At 40.5% G+C, this 17,553-nt stretch overlaps 1 protein-coding gene across 1 annotated transcript in view; it reads right to left on the reverse strand.

Moving 5' to 3' along the window:
* Positions 1–17,553, reverse strand: part of LRRIQ1 (leucine rich repeats and IQ motif containing 1) — a 269,506-nt gene that overhangs the window by 7,890 nt on the left and 244,063 nt on the right. The window lies entirely within an intron of this gene.

Genomic DNA, 17,553 nt, shown 5'->3' on the forward strand with positions numbered 1-17,553 from the left:
GAAGATTGCAGAATGAAAAAAAAACCTATATAACCAAACTTCAAAATCATGGTTTTCTTGAGCGTGGACTATGTCCATCAGCCATTTACTAATAACACAAGTGAAACCGCTACTGAAGGTCTTAAGCGCTTAAATATCTGGCTGTGCCACCCATTCCCTGCTATACAATCACAGCTTGGCAAAAGGGGCTTCCTAATAGAAATACCATTGGAAACAATTTTTAATTGAACTTTTATAAATAAATAATTTTTCAAATTTATTTTTTTTTTGTTTTAAACTGCTCAGAAGAGATTAAATTAAGCAGCTGTAAAGTGAACCATTCTTTGTCTATTAGACCTTAGCTAAACACTCACAGAGTGAAAGTGTCCTTCATGCCACTTTACTTTCTGGAGCAATGCATTAGAAATACAGAATAAGGCCACGTTCACACGTTCAGTATTTGGTGAGTTTTTAACCTCAGTATTTGTAAGCCAAAACCAGGAGAGGAACAATCAGAGGAAAGTATAATAGAAACACGTCACCACTTCTGCAGTTTTCGTCCACTCCTGGCTTTGGCTTACAAATACTGATGTAAAAAACTCACCAAATACTGAACGTGCGCAAGTGGCTTAATCAGGAGTAAATCACTGAGCTTGAGGAAAGGTTTTTTTTTTTTACGCTAGGCTCCCAAGTTGCGTATTTGGTCCACACAATATCCACAGCATTTTACAAGATTATCAAAGTGGATGAGTTTTACGTTAATTCCATCACATGCTTCCCTAGAGGAATTGGAAATTGTGTTTTTTACATTTTTTTGATTGGCAGCATTCAGTTTCTGTTGCAAAGACTTAAATTTGGTTTAGATGTTTGAAATTGAAGGACATGGTTCATGTTTCTGAACGGTCTCGTATTTCTGAACCGGAAATTTGCAGAAAACCTTTCTAAATCACTGCTGAATTCCATTTTTTGACACTTTTGGCCTTCATATATAGAAACCGCCAATATTAGCGGCATCGGACGACAGTCTAAAGTGTATGGGGAAAATGAAGTCTGGCATTTGTTCTTTCATAGCCCAGCCAAGCATTCCTGTGTAAGGGGAAGTTAGGAGACAGATGTTGGACAAAAAATATTTAGAATTGAGAATCCTCAGTGGTTGATACCTTTTAATGGCTAACTGAAAAGATGGTAACAAATTGCAAGCTTTCGAGACTACTCAGGTCTCTTCATCAGGCAAAGACGTTGGACAAACATTCTAATGTGTAATGGGGCTTTCAGAGAGATAATAAACTTGTGAAATATTGTGTCCGTACTGCTATTTTTCTTAATGTAATCAGATCTAAAAAAAATGAACATCCTGCAAAAAATCATCATTTTCTTGCATACAATGCATAAGCCGTGGTGACTCCAAACCTATAAAAGTTTTTCAGAACTTCCCTTCTAAAATATAGTAACTGATTCTTTTACTTTTAAGTCATGGATGCTCATTCCTTTTCATTTCTATATATTAGGTGGGTCCCGGAGGTCAGACTCCCATTGATACTAAAGTAATGAGATATCCTAGCAATGCTCCAACAGTTTCTATGATGGGAATACCCCTTTAATGTATATTTATTCATCAAATCCATGAATGACGAACAATGATCGAGAATTATTCCAAAATGGTCTTTAAACCTTTATTCATTTAGAATTACTTACGGTTTCAAGCCACGAAAAAATATATATTATTTTTACCATTTGGCCTCTATGTTTTTGAGCTGCCTTGGGAAAAACAATTTAACAACCATTGCCTCAGAAGCATTACCAATTGAGGAGCAACTAAGAAGCTGAACACTGAAATTTCAGAAATAGAAACCCACGTAGGAAAAAGCAAGTATTTGAGTAGCAATTACAGTAAACAAACGGTAAGATCTAAATCAAGTTATTTGAAAGGCCTAGTCGGAAAAACAAACTCCAGTAAGATGGAGAAACCGCTTCCCAAGATTTGTAAATGCATTTGTCCTGTGGGCAAGTAGCTACTCAAAACCAGCTGCCATGGCAAAATGTTTTATCCAGCGCAAAAAATAAGCTATTGTTTATTGATCAATCGGCAGATAAAGCAAAACAGAGAGATGGATATCTTGTGTGTGTTATAACCCAATGCCAATTGCTCCCAGAAATGTTGGTGAGTTTGAAAGTATATGCTAAAAACATACAAGTAGCCAGCAATTCGGTATGGTGGAACTCTCTAATAGCCAGTTCTTAGTAAACAAAATTATGTGCAAATATTAGAAACAAAGGCCTCAGCCCCAATGTCCCAGGAAAAAAAGATATCAGAGTACCCCTAAGCTATGAACTCAATAATATATTATATTATATATATATACAATTTTCGTAGTCATGAAAGTACAGAAAAATCTTTAAATGAGATGGTGTGTCCAAACTTTTGGTCTGTACTGTATATATATATATATATATATATATATATACAGTACAGACCAAAAGTTTGGACACACCATCTCATTTAAAGATTTTTCTGTACTTTCATGACTACGAAAATTGTACATTCACACTGAAGGCATCAAAACTGTTAGAATTTGTATTATGGCAAGAAAAAAGCAGCTAGTAAAGAAAAACGAGTGGCCATCATTACTTTAAGTAATAAAGGTCAGTCAGTCCGAAAAATTGGGAAAACTTTGAAAGTGTCCCCAAGTGCAGTGGCAAAAACCATCAAGAACTACAAAGAAACTGGCTCACATGAGGACCGCCCCAGGAAAGGAAGACCAAGAGTCACCTCTGCTTCTGAGGATAAGTTTATCCGAGTCACCAGCCTCAAAAATCACAGGTTAACAGCAGCTCAGATTAGAGACCAGGTCAATGCCACACAGAGTTCTAGCAGCAGACACATCTCTACAACAACTGTTAAGAGGAGACTTTGTGCAGAAGGCCTTCGTGGTAAAATAGCTGCTAGGAAACCACTGCTAAGGACAGGCAGCAAGCAGAAGAAACTTGTTTGGGCTAAAGAACATAAGGAATGGACATTAGATTAGTGGAAATCTGTGTTTTGGTCTGATGAGTCCAAGTGTGAGATCTTTGGTTCCAACCACCGTCTCTTTGTACGACACAGAAAAGGTGAACGGATGAACTCTACATGCCTGGTTCCCACCGTGAAGCATGGAGGAGGAGGTATGATGGTGCTTTGCTGGTGACACTGTTGGGGATTTATTCAAAATTGAAGGCATACTGAACCAGCATGGCTACCACAGAATCTTGCAGCAGCATGCTATTCCAACCGGTTTGCGTTTAGTTGGACCATCATTTATTTTTCAACAGGACAATGACCCCAAACACACCTCCAGGCTGTGTAAGGGCTATTTGACCAAGAAGGAGAGTGATGGGCTGCTATGCCAGATGACCTAGCCTCCACAGTCACCAGACCTGAACCCAATCGAGATGGTTTGGGGTGAGCTGCACCGCAGAGTGAAGGCAAAAGGGCCAACAAGTGCTAAGCATCTCTGGGAACTCCTTCAAGATTGCTGGAAGACCATTCCCAGTGACTATCTCTTGAAGCTCATCAAGAGAATGCCAAGAGTGTACAAAGCAGTCATCAAAGCAAAAGGTGGCTACTTTGAACAGCCTAGAATATAAGACATAATTTCAGTTGTTTTACACTTTTTTGTTAAGTATATAATTCCGCATGTGTTAATTCATAGTATTGATGCCTTCAGTGTGAATGTACAATTTTCATAGTCATGAAAATACAGAAAAATCTTTAAATGAGAAGGTGTGTCCAAACTTTTTTGGTCTGTAATATATATATATATATATATATATATATATATATATATATATATATATATATATTCTAGACAATGTTGTAAACTAAATTCTATTTTTTAATATATTTTGTGGTATGTTGACTCGCTCGATTTCTTAAAGAGGTACACACAGATGGTTTATTGCAGTCCTCATAAACCACATCACAGTCTTTGTCCACCACAAGGTAAAACAAAACAGTAACAAGTCCATACAATAGTGCTGGTTAGCCAACCTGGCAAAGAGTCCAGCATCTTAGTCCTTTTAGCAAAGGCATTCAATCCAGCAGATCTGAAACCTCCACAGACACAGCCCTGCATGAGAGAAACAGCTCTCAATTTACCAAAGTGAACCACACCCAGGGATGGAGATATGGTGAGTAGTACTGTCTCACAAATCATCAGCTGCTCACAATAAAACTGCCATGACCAGGCAACTCCTCTCAGCACTTAGTGTGCCGAAGCACTTTCCTATATGTACTAAAACATTACTTCAAGTTTATCTCTCAACCACTAGATGTCCGACAGCCACCTTACATACCCTCCCCTCTGCCTAAAGACGTGGGCTTGGCACCTTCTATCACTAGACATGGAATTCTCGGGAGGGCATTGGTATTACCCTGTAATTCCTGGCTCTATGTTCTACGTGGAAGCTGAAATTCTGCATAGCTGAATCCAGTGGGGTAACACAAGCATTTCCTCCTTTTTTTCTGATCCACTTGAGTGGAGCATGGTCTGATACAAATTTAAATTTTCACTCTAAGAGATAGTATCGCAATGTGTCCACTGCCCATTTCAAGGCTAAACATTCCTTTTCTACCATGGAATAATTTTTCTCACATGTCGACAGTGTTCTACTCAGGTAGAGAACACGTCGCTCCTCTCCGTGTATCTCCTGAGAAAGGAAGGACTGCTCCTAATCTGACTTCTGAGGAGTTTGTTTGTACAAATTCCTTCTTAAAGTCAGGGGCAATCAGGACTGGCTGATTACACAGAGCTACTTTTAGTTCTTGAATTGCCGTCTCCGCTACCGACGTCCATTTGGCAATAACCGATTTGTCCTCTTAAGTAGGTCAGTCAGGGGGGTGGCCACCATGGCAAAGTTTAAAATGAACGTCATGTAGTACTATAGCGCCAACATATTCCCCAATCCTTTACAGTATGACCTAGTTTTGAGTTTTGTCCACCCCCAGATGGCCATCCAAGGCTTGTGAATGGGCCTTGACCAATACCCTCCGTCTATAGAGTCCTGGTACCAACATTTGTTCCTCATGCATTATGGAGTACTAACTCCTCATCTTCCCCCATTACACAGAAGCAAAGCCTGTCAGACTCTTGGGTTGGCGATACTTTTTTTTTTTTTAGGGACAACTCGTTGTTTCTTAGCTGAGCAATTGAGGCTCAGAGTAGTATGATGTAAGCAACGAGACCCTGAATCCAATGGTGTTCAACTTAGTTTACTGGGTGCAACTGTTACAACACAATTAGAGTTCTTAGATTTAGCAATATAGCAGAGCTTAGAAAGCTAGCCCTGCCCACATCAGGCTCTCAGTGTACATAGCTATAGACAGTGAGCTACTTATCACAGAACTTGACTAAATTTGACTACACACCAATAATGGATAATTAATACCATCAGGATATTTGGATAAATTGTGATTTTAATATTCCAGCTATATAAAAAAACAAAGACTTATTTTTTTTAATTTTGTACAGTCATGTACACATTTATGCCAACAGCTACTCAGTCTTGAGACACTGATTTGGTGTACTCCGGTTTTCACAGTGGTCTTTGCTAGTGTACATTGACATGCAGTAGTAGTGGTACAGAAAAAAAGACCACATGGAAAGAAGAAAGCAATAGCTTTTCACTTTAAAGTTTTATCTTCATCTATGGAATCTAATTCAAATTGCCTTTAAAAAAAAGAAAAGCAGCATACCAACAAGTCACAAACCAGTTGCCGAGTTCTTCACACAAGTCCACATTGGTCTTTTATTGGATGACATCATGCTTCATCAAGAATGGTCATTAATCTGAAGTTATGCTGCTGATAGGTGAATGCTACCATCGATTATACCTAAGGGTGTTATGTTCAGGTTGCCCCGTGACTGGAGGAAAAGGTTATTCCAGAAATATAATGGCAAAAATGGCAGGTGGCACGTTTATGCAGGCTGCACAGCGGGAATGAAGAGCCTTGGGCTTCCAAAATGGTTATTACCGTATTTTTCATACTATAAGACGCACTCTTTTCATCCCAAAATGTGGAGGAAAATGGGGGATGCGTCTTATAGTCCGGATGTATGGGCTCTGGCTATGGTGAGGAGGTGGGGGAGCAGTTTTGGCAGAGCATCAGGTCAGTTGAGGCTGGAGCCGGCAGCTCCGGCTAACTCCTGTGCCCGCTGCTAAAGAGAAATGAATATGTCCTGCATTCCACGACCCTGGGCGTGAAGGGCAATACATATTCATTTCTTTCTGGCATCCTGGTATGATTGGCCCCATCCTGTTGCTGGTATGATTGGTCCCATCAGAAAAGATTAAAAAAAGACAAAACATTACAGTTACCTTCCTCCGCTCCCTCGAAGTGTCCTGCTCCGGTGCCAGCAGCTGCCGGAATACTCACTGGGACCGTTCATCATAGACAACGGTGAGTATCCATTCCTCTTCAGTAGCGTGCAGTGTCAGCCGGAGCCTTCCTGCTGCTGCCAGTGGTCACGCGTGTCAATATTAAGAGAAATGAATATTCTGAATATTCATTTCTCTTAAGCATTGGCACACGTGACTGCCGCAGCAACAGGAAGCTGCTGGCTGAAACTGCGCGCTATTGAAGAGGAATGGATACTCACCGCTCTCTGCGATGAACGGTCCGGATACTCACCGCTCTCTGTGATGAACAGTCCTGGTGAGTATTCTGGCAGCTGTGCTCTGCTTGCAAGCAGCGCATGGCATCCCTGCCATGTGCTGCTTACAAGCATTAAACAACCGCTGGCACCAGAGCAGGATGCTGCGACTGCGAGGGAGTGGAGGAAGGTACAGTGCTGTGCAAATTAATTGGGACAAAGCATTTTTTTTTAAGTAAAATCGTAAGTTGGTTACCAGTCAGTGATTCAAACCAGTCTTAATATACAGTACAGACCAAAAGTTTGGACACAACTTCTTTAAAGATTTTTCTGTATTTTCATTACGGTACTATGAAAATTGTACATTCACACTGAAGGCATCAAAACTATGAATTAACACATGTGGAATTATATACTTAACAAAAAAGTGTGAAACAACTGAAAATATGTCTTATATTCTAGGTTCTTCAAAGTAGCCACCTTTTGCTTTGATGACTGCTTTGCACACTCTTGGCATTCTCTTGATGAGCTTCAAGAGGTAGTCACTGGGAATGGTCTTCCAACAATCTTGAAGGAGTTCCCAGAGATGCTTAGCACTTGTTGGCCCTTTTGCCTTCACTCTGCGGTCCAGCTCACCCCAAACAACCTCGATGGGGTTCAGGTCTGGTGACTCTGGAGGCCAGGTCATCTGGCGTAGCACCCCATCACTCTCCTTCTTGGTCAAATAGCCCTTACACAGCCTGGAGGTGTGTTTGAGGTCATTCTCCTGTTGAAAAATAAATGATGGTCCAACTAAACGCAAACTGGATGGAATAGTATGCCGCTGCAAGATGCTGTGGTAGCCATGCTGGTCCAGTATGCCTTCAATTTTGAATAAATCCCCTACAGTGTCACCAGCAAAGCACCTCCACACCATCACACCTCCTCCTCCATGCTTCACGGTGGAAACCAGGCATGTAGAGTCCATCTGTTCACCTTTTCTGCATCTCACAAACACACGGTGGTTGGAACCAAAGATCTCAAATTTGGACTCATCAGACTAAAGCACAGATTTCCACTGGTCTAATGTCCATTCCTTGTGTTCTTTAGCCCAGAAAAGTCTCTTCTGCTTGTTGCCTGTCCTTAGCAGTGGTTTCCTAGCAGCTATTTTACCATGAAAGTCTGCTGCACAAAGTCTCTTCTTAACAGTTGTTGTAGAGATGTGTCTGCTGCTTTGAAATCTGTGTGGCATTGACCTGGTCTCTAATCTGAGCTGCTGTTTCTGAGGCTGGTGACTCAGATTAACTTATCCTCAGAAGCAGAGGTCACTCTTGGTCTTCCTTTACTGGGATGGCCCTCATGTGAGCCAGTTTCTTTGTAGCACTTGATGGTTTTTGCAGCTGCACATGGGGACACTTTCAAAGTTTTCCCAATTTTTCAGCCTGACTGACCTTCATTTCTTAAAGTAATGATAGCCACTCATTTTTCCTTACTTAGCTGCTTTTTTCTTGCCATAGTACAAATTCTAACTGTCTATTCAGTAGGGCTATCAGCTGTGTATCCACTAGACTTCTGCACAACACAACTGATGGTCCCAATCCCATTTATAAGGCAAGAAATCCCACTTATTAAATCTGACAGGGCACACCTGTGAAGTGAAAACCATTCCCGGTGACTACATCTTGAAGCACATCAAGACAATGCCAAGAGTGTACAAAGCAGTCATCAAAGCAAAAGGTGGCTACTTTGAAGAACCTAGAATATAAGACATATTTTCAGTTGTTTCACAATTTTTTGTTAAGTATATAATTCCACTTGTGTTAATTCATAGGTTTGATGCCTTCAGTGTGAATGTACAATTTTCACAGTCATGAAAATACAGAAAAATCTTTAAACGAGAAGGTGTGTCCAAACTTTTGGTCTGTTCTGTATAATAAATAAATCTTGGTCAACTAGCCAGTGGAAAAAGGTAATTTTCAGAATTAGCATGTAACAGTGCATTATAACATTTTATTTTTTTGCTTTGTTCCAATTAATTTGCACAGTGTGTAATATTTTTTTTTTTTTAATCTTTCCTGATGGAGCCATGCATACCAGGAATGGGATGGGACCAATTATAAAACAAAAAGGATGGGACCAATCGTACCAGGAATGGGATGGGGCCAATTATAAAAGAAAAAGGATGGGACCAATCATACCAGAAACAGGATGTGGCCAACTATAAAAGAAAAAGGATGGGACCAATCATACCAGGAATGGGATGGGGCCAATTATAAAAGAAAAAGGATGGGACCAATCATAACAGGAACAGTATGGGGCCAATCATACCAGGACTTTGATGGGGACAATCATACCAGAATAAGGATGGGACCAATCATACCAGGAACAGGATGGGGTCAATCATACCAGAATAAGGATGGGACAAATCATACCAGGACCTTGATGGGGCAAATCATACCAGAATAAGGATGGGACCCATCATACCAGGAAAGGGATGGGGCCAATTATACACCAGAATAAGGATGGGACCAATCATACTAGGATAAGGATGGGACCAATCATACCAGGACTGGGATGGTGCCAATCATACCAGGATAAGGATAGGGCCATGCATACCAGGATAGGGATGAGGGGGTCATGCATATCAGGATAGGGATGAGGGAGCCATGCATACCAGGATAGGGACGAGGGACCATGTGTATCAGAATGAGGATGAGGGGACCATATATACCAGGAAAGGGGATATTAAGCACAGAATTGACCATTTTTGTGCTTCCATTTTTTTCCCCTAATTTCCTGCTCTAGAACCTAGGTGCGTCTTACAGTCTGAAAAATACGGTACTATCGACGCATTTCTGCATCGGTCGGCGCCTTTCTCAAGCTATATAAACCAAGTGACTTCCTCCATTAATCATTGCCATGACACAGCAGAACAATTTTTAATGACTGTGACTTGCAGCTTGCCAACTTTCAAGACGGTTGGGAAAACCAATACTGACAATGGGACATAAAGGAAATCAGTGGCCACACACAGATTATAATAGCTCTGATAGCATGTTGGGCAACTTGCAGACATCAACAGAGGAATGATTCCAAGTGAGCGAGCCAGTGTATTTAGAAAAATGTAAGATGACGATCTGAGCCAATAATAAATAGGAAAACGGAATTTTGAGGTGAGATCACATCTGCTTCATCCAGACGGACATCAAAGTAAAGCGTATGTTCATCTATTGTAAATACTGATATCTGATTGGCTGTGGAATGGTAAACCAAACTAAATATCCCTTCGACCTGTTGTTTCCCATCACATGTGTTCATTATTTCAGCATATAAACATACTTGTCAGAAGAAACCATCAAATGAATGTGTTAGTGTCCAAAATCATTACTGCAGAATATGTTCATCTTTACACCACAAACTGCAACTGACACGATACAAAACGTCTACATATACACCAGAAGCCTGCTGCCTAGAGCAGATCTCAGTTTCAGATAAAGAACAACACTAAAGGGGAAACATAATACTGTGACACTACATTTTCATTAAAAGGAGCCTTCCTGTTTCAGAAAACCCAACTCTTTAGATGTAGTTTGCTTAAAAAAATAAAAAATAAATATTATAATATATCTAATAAACAGTGGGTTACTCATCCTCTCTAGTTTGACAAATACTATGTTATGGTCTGCAGTAGTGACATTATGTCAATAGTAAGGCAGCCAATCAGTGAGCTCAGCGGCTCATGCCGTTAACTTTGGACCCCGGGATGGAGAGTAAAGCACAATTTTGTTTGAAAAAAAAAAACGGTACCTGGGTATAGGGGCTTTGTGAAACTAGAAAATCCTTTTGTGCTGACATTTTCTAAATGATTTGCAACTTGGCTATAGTGAAGATAACTGCCCACATAACTGGTATGCGAAAGGGGTAGACGGGTTCTAGTCTTGGTGACAAAAAGAGGATAAGTAACTGGACAAAAGGTCATTAAGCATGTGTCTGGCCCTTCTAGGACGGCTAGCTCAACCCATAGATATAAAGCGGGGCCCCTCTTCAGATTTCACAGTCTGTGCTACACATCAAACATTTTCCATGTTCGTTATCATAATTTATGCCATGTAGAAACACAGTGTAACATGCCTTTAATGTTGTTCAGGTACAGGTTAAATAATCCTATAGGACTAGGGTAAAATATGATAAATGGTAGAAAACACAAAGTGGCAATATAAAAATATAAAGGCTCAGGTATTAACGATCCTAGACCGGTAATAAGAAATGATCTAAAACCGATGGTATAAGAATTGGGATAACACTACGGGAACTTAAGCCGGTTGACCACGGTAGATAACACGTCTACACCAAGTCCTAAAGACTGGTGTGCTTTTTCAACCATTGTCCCATTTCATTGAGTGTTGCTATGCAGGATACTATTCAGGATTCACCAGGACATTATGTAAAGTGAATATCCTTTTCACGATAAAGGCGAACTAGATTTGTAGAGTCTCAACCAAATTCCATCCATCATACACAACAGCATCAATAAGCACTGGCCTTAGTATTCCCATGGCTGCTGATAAAAGGAAAGTGGTTTATTACACAGTAAGTAGATCCCTACTTGCCAGTGTTTTCCTGCAGTAATTTAACATGCACTTTCACCTTCTAGACATGTTTCAACAACACTTTAATTGATGACTAAGTGTGTGGCTACCTAATACGTCTTGTTCTCTTACATACGACCATCAATGAGATACGGTATAGAGCCTTCGAAAGGACTAGCTAAGGACCGATAGTAGTCACTCAAGCACACAATGCACTAAACATAGGGGTTGAAGAGCGCCTGTCACGGGGAAGAAAGAGGAAGCAATTTAATTACAAAAAGTCCATCGCTTGTCAATGACTTTCTCTAATGTACAAATAACCCATTATACGTCATTAATGTCGTCCTGTGGGTACAACACCAACGACAATGTTCTATGGATATGCCAAGTTCTATTAACAGTAGATAGCGCATAGATCCCCAGGATAAACTAGTCTGATGAGCCCAACCAACTCAGAAAAACTAACAAGTCTTTTTTCTTGCAGATACCAGAGCATAAAATATGACAAAATAAAGCTTTATTTAAAGCGTTATATTATATTAGAAAGAAAAGGTAGAAATAAGAAGTAGTGCAGAAGGAAGTGCAGACCCACAGAAACTTCCATCCTCGGATGTGTTAACCGATATATGGTAAATTAAAGTATTTTCTGTGGTAGGCCTCTCTTGGATTTTCCGATTGTGTTATGTGTTTTATTATCTAAAAATATTTTAATGAGAAAATGTCTAATAAAATAAATGCATCACTTCCAGGTTTATTTTTTTTCAATGAATGTTAACATCTCATTTAGTGATGAGAAAGTGTGCTTGGAGAAGGAGTTATTCGAGCACGCTCATATCCTAATTGAGTATTTTCGCCGTGCTCGAAAAAAAATGCTCGAGTTGTCGCTGCTGCATATCTAACGGCTGGTTGAGAGCCACAATACACGCTGGGATACATTTTTTTTGGAGCATGACAAAAATACTCGATTAGGACACGAGCATACTTGCTCATCACTAATCCCAATATGTATTTAAAAAAAATAAAAAACTCTAGTGAGGTAGCTAAAGAGAGTGCAGAAGTAACCATCTCATCTAACCCCTTATGACTGAGGGGGCCAAGATGTCCCTTTTCTACATAAAAGTCACCTGTATTAAAAACTTTGCATTAAAGAGAGTTTGTCATCACAAAATGACTGGTCAAGCCAAGAACACTTGGCATGACAAGACAATTCCGTGCACCTTGCCAGTTACTTATTTTGCATCTATCCCCACCCTCTTCCTTGACTGACAGCTCAGGCTTTATAGCATCACAAAATGCACAGAGCAGTGAGCAATTTGCATAAAATCTGACATTTTTAAACATACTTTATTTTATGGCACTTTTTTTTCGGCGCCATCAGCAAGATGCAAACAATTACCAAAATCTAATTTTTCCCTTCATTGTCACATTACTTATGCCATAAAACGTACAAGTGTTTAAAGGTAGCAGGTGTGGAAAAAATTAATTTAGCTGCCGAAAAGATCCAATTTTTACACACTCATAAAATCAAGTAATTTGAGGAACAGGAGTCTATTAGTTTGGAGTATTAGTATATGAAGGGTCATTAAAAGTGACAATTTTCTTAAACAAAATATTTTGTGCAATAAATTGAACTTTTTATTTAAAAAAAAAGTAGAAAACCATGTCAGATTTTATTTAGCATAATATAAAAATAATAAGACTTTTCTATTATTTGGAACACCTACATGCATATTCAGATGAGTTTAGTTTAAATGTTTAATGCTCCTTCCAATACCTTTGGAGGTAGAAAAGGAAACTTGGCTAAAAAGCAGGAGTCATGCCTATTATCTACAGCTCTCAGGGGTATCCTGTAATCGGAGGTCACAATCGAGGCAACAGAAGCAATGTCACAATATCAGAGAATAGGCCAATTCAGGCCTCCCCTGGACAGACTGAAAGGTCAGGTCCTATGGCACATAATTGTATTAAAAAACAGCTCGCTGCACACTTTTAGAAATGTCATCTGAACAAACAAGAGAGGGTCATTTCTAGGTTAAATTAGATCAAGCTATTGCATTGTAAAAGTTTCTAGCAATCCACTAAATGAAATAATAAAAATGTTAAGATCAGTTAATTTTACCAAACATTGCAGAATCCCATTTTTTACTAGCTCAAATACTATATATATGGGGATAAAATGGCTGAAAACAAGAACGACAGAAAAACAAATAGGAGAGGATATTATTCTTGCATTTTTTTTAATTTCCAAAATATTTTTTAAATTATATGTCCTAACATTTCTATAAAAACTGTTTCCAAAACTATTTACCTATCTATTTGATTTTTCAGTTCAGACAACTTGTTTATTAAAACACTCTAAAATTCTAAGGCCCTAATGACTATTGATTCGGTTATCCTGCAGTGTACTCTTGTGGCGAAAAGTTTTGGGACTGACACATTTATACATTTTCACAAAGTTTGTTTCAGTTGTTTAAGTGGAAAAACTCTAGATTGTTATGAAGAGTAATCGAATGAAATGCAAAAATTGGTAATGTTGTTTCCAGGACTCCATCATGACAGCACCATCAGGAAATGGTCCTTCGTATCCTTGATATGGACAGGAACACAGAAGAGGTTAAATAGCCCCTTTCTACCACCACTCTTCAGTGTTTTCTCCAAGTACCACACCAGGATGGATGCAAAGCTATTTTATTGAATTTCCCCTCTACACATGTTTACATCACATATCAGACAGGAAATCCAAGAGAGGGTATATAAGGGGTGCTGTCATGATGGACTCCTGGAAACAACATTACCGGTAGGACTAATTCCTACTTTCCAGGACGTCCCTCCTGCAGCACCATCAGGAAAAATACCAAATAACTCCTAATAGGGCGGGTTTACTGCTTGGAAGACTTTCCTTCCAAAGGTCGTCTGTTGGTTTGACAGAACGACCAATTTGTAATGCTTGCAAAAGGTATTTACTCTAGACCAGGTTGTGGCCCTGCAGATTTGGTCCATGGAAGCCCCTGCACTCTGTGCCCACGAAGCCAAGATTGCTCTCAGCGAGTGAGCCCTGAGGCTTTCTGGTGGAGTCTTTCCCGCCAAAATATATGCTACACTAGTTGACTTTATCCATCTGGCTAAGGTGGCTTTTGATGCTTTCTTCCCCGTTCTTTCCTGCCATCTGAACGAAGAAATTTGAGTCCACTCTCCAGCTCTCTGTGAGCTTTAAGTACTGTAAGACTGTCCTTTTAACATCCAAGGAGTGGAGAGAGCGCTGTTTTTCATTGCTATGGTTCTGGCAGAAAGTGGGCAACATGATCTCCTGATTCCTATGGAAGTCAGTCACCACCTTGGGAAAAAAGCTGGATCTAATTTTAAGATGATATAGTCCTCCTGGATCTTTAAGTATGTGTCTCTTATGGAAAGAGCCTGGATCTCACCTGTAAGCCTTGCTGAGGTTATTGCTATAAGAAAAATTCTTTGAATGTTACCGACCTTAGGTCGGCTTGGTGTTGAGGTTCATAAGGGTCCTTTTGTAGATCATTTAGAACTAATTTGAGATACCAGGGGGGCAAAGAGCTACGTATTGTGGGCCTAATACTTTGAGTGGCTTTAACGAACCTTACTACACAGGGATGATCGGCCAGTGGATAATCAAAAAGGACATCATGGCTGAAATTTGTACCTTTAATGTACTAGGCCTTAGACCGCTATCGAAGCCAGCCTGAAGAAAGTCTACAACCTGAGGAATATTAGGATCCTGACAGAGGGATACTGGACCTGCACAGTGTGAACAGAATATTTTCCAGACTGAGGTATATAGCTGAGATAACAGGCTTTCTACTTTTTTGCAGGGTAGAGATGACTGACTGACAAGCCCCTCAGTCTGAGGATCTCCTTCTCAGGATTCAAGCTGATAGCTGCAAGAACTCTAAATTCTGATGAACAAAAGGGCCCTATGTCAGAAGATCCCATTGTGATGGTAGGAGAATTGGCTATTCTAACGCCATCTGTTTCAATAGCGGTAACCAGCTCCTTTTGGGCCAGTAGGGAACTATTAGAATTACAGAAGCCTGACTTTCCTGGATATTCCTTAGAACTCTTGGTATTAGAGCCAGACAGTGGAGGGAACGCATAAGCTAGCTCCATATCCCAGTTCTGTGCTAAGGTATCTACTGCAGTCAGATTGGCTCCCGGATTTAACAAGAAGAAATCTTTTGTCTTTCTATTTTTCTTTGAGGAAAACAAGTGTATTTCTGGTGAACCCCAGAGCCTGGTTAGTTGAACAAACACTTCTTCACTTAAGGTCAACTCCGAGGGTTGTATTTTCTCCCTGCTAAGAAAATCTGCTACCTGTTTTCTTTCAGGTGTACTGCCGAAATGGACTTTACATTGAGTTCTGCCCAGAAAAATATTGTCTCTGCTAAATTCTGCAAGTGACTGTCTCGGACCTCCCTGATGTAGTAGGAAGGATACTGTGGTTGAGTTGTCCAAGAACACTCTGACATGATGATTGTGTAGCTGTCTCTGGCATCTCCTCAGCAGCTCCCAGACTGCTTTGAGTTTCCAGAGGTTTGATGAACTGTTGTGCACGGTTATGGGCCATATTCCCTTCTATGAGGGCTCCCCAACCACTGAGGCTTGCGTCCGTGGTGATGTTTATGCATGGAAACAATCTCCAGGGTTTCCCCTTCTCGAGGTTTGCTATACTGGTCCACCACGACAGGTACTATCTTACATCTTTGGATATCATTCTGTCATCCAATGAAGTTTCCTTGCCATCCCATGCTGAAAGGATCTCTTGTTGTAATATCCTTGAGTGAAATTGACTCCATTGGAGGTTGGAAATACATGAAGTCATTAGGCCCAGAACTCTCATGGCCTTCCTGATGGAGATGTATTTTCGCTTTTGTAGGTTCTGAGTCTCCTGTTTGATTGCTGTTGGAATGAATGCGCCTGTTCTGAGTCTACGAGTACCTCCAAAAAACTTTTTTTTCCTTCCCAGCTTGAACCTCGATTTTTTCAGGTTTATCACCCGCCCCAGCCTCTCCAGAAGTGACCTGGTAGCTACCAGATATTCTTCCATTTGTTGTGGTGAGTCTGCCACTAGCAGTAGATCGTCCAGTATGGGATTATGAGAACGTTCTTTACCCTTAAGAAGGCCGTAACTTCTGCCATGAGTTTTATTAACACTCGAGGAGCGGAAGAGAGACCGAATGGCAGACACCGGAACTGGAAATGCTGTATCCTTCCTTGGTCTTCTATTGCAAACCTGAGGTACTTTAGATGTGAGGCATAAATGGGCACATGGTAATTTGCGCTTTTGAGGTCTAGCGTGTACATTACCGAATTTTTCCTTATCAGCAGTATGACTGATTTGAGAGATTCCATTTTGAACTTGTAGGATACCCATTGGTTTAATGTCTTCAGGTTTATTATAGTCCGGTATTCCCTTCGTTTTTTTATGGAAAATAGACGGGAATAATGTCCATGGAATTGCTGGGAAAGGGCACCAGAATTATGACTTATAATTCTATAAGCTCCTGTATGTCTTTTAGAAGTCTTAGATGGACCACTGGGGACTGGCTGCGTGTTAGGCAAAGTCTCCTGAGGGGTATCTGGATGAGCTCCAACCTGTACCCCTGAGCAATTGTCTGCAGGATCCACTGATTCTGGGTAAATTCCTGCCAATTCTCCAGGACGTACTGAAGTCTCCCCCGATGCGTCTTGTGTCATTGTCTGACGGATCTAGACCCCTGGTCTCGAAAAGAGCTTCTACCCTTACGACACTTGGGGTAGCTCCACCTTCCGGTTTTACCCTTTCCTTTATAATCCTGCCTCGGGTGAGAGCGAATCCTCTGAAAGAACAGCATCTTTTTTGGCCTTTCCTCTGGGAAGCCCTTCTTTCTACCTGATGCTTTTTCAAGCAACTCATCCAAAACTGGTCCGAATACATGGAGGCCAGAAAATGTTATCGAGCAAAGTTAATTTTTTGATTGGGTATCCCTTGAACACAATCTTAGCCACAGAGCACGCCTCGCTGCGTTTGATAGCGTATTGTTTCTTGCTGCGAAACGGAGTGACTCTGCTGAGGCATCTGCCATAAAATCAGTCGCCATTCTCAATAATGGTAGATTTCAGGATTTCCTCCCTGGGAATCCTGTTCCTGATCTGGCTCTCAAGCTCCTCTACCCAGAGACTCATTGATCTGGCTACTGAAGTAGCCGCTATGTTGGATTTCATGATGGTTTCAGATGCTTCCCACGCCTTTTTAAGGAGGTCTTCCGCTCTTTTGTCTAATGGATCCTTAAGGCCAGATGAGTCCTCGAACCGGATGGCTGTCTTCCTAGACACTCTAACCACTGGTATATCAATTTTTGGTACTGTTTTCA

This window comes from Ranitomeya imitator, chromosome 4 (genome assembly GCF_032444005.1).
Source record: "Ranitomeya imitator isolate aRanImi1 chromosome 4, aRanImi1.pri, whole genome shotgun sequence".
Lineage (NCBI taxonomy): Eukaryota > Metazoa > Chordata > Amphibia > Anura > Dendrobatidae > Ranitomeya > Ranitomeya imitator.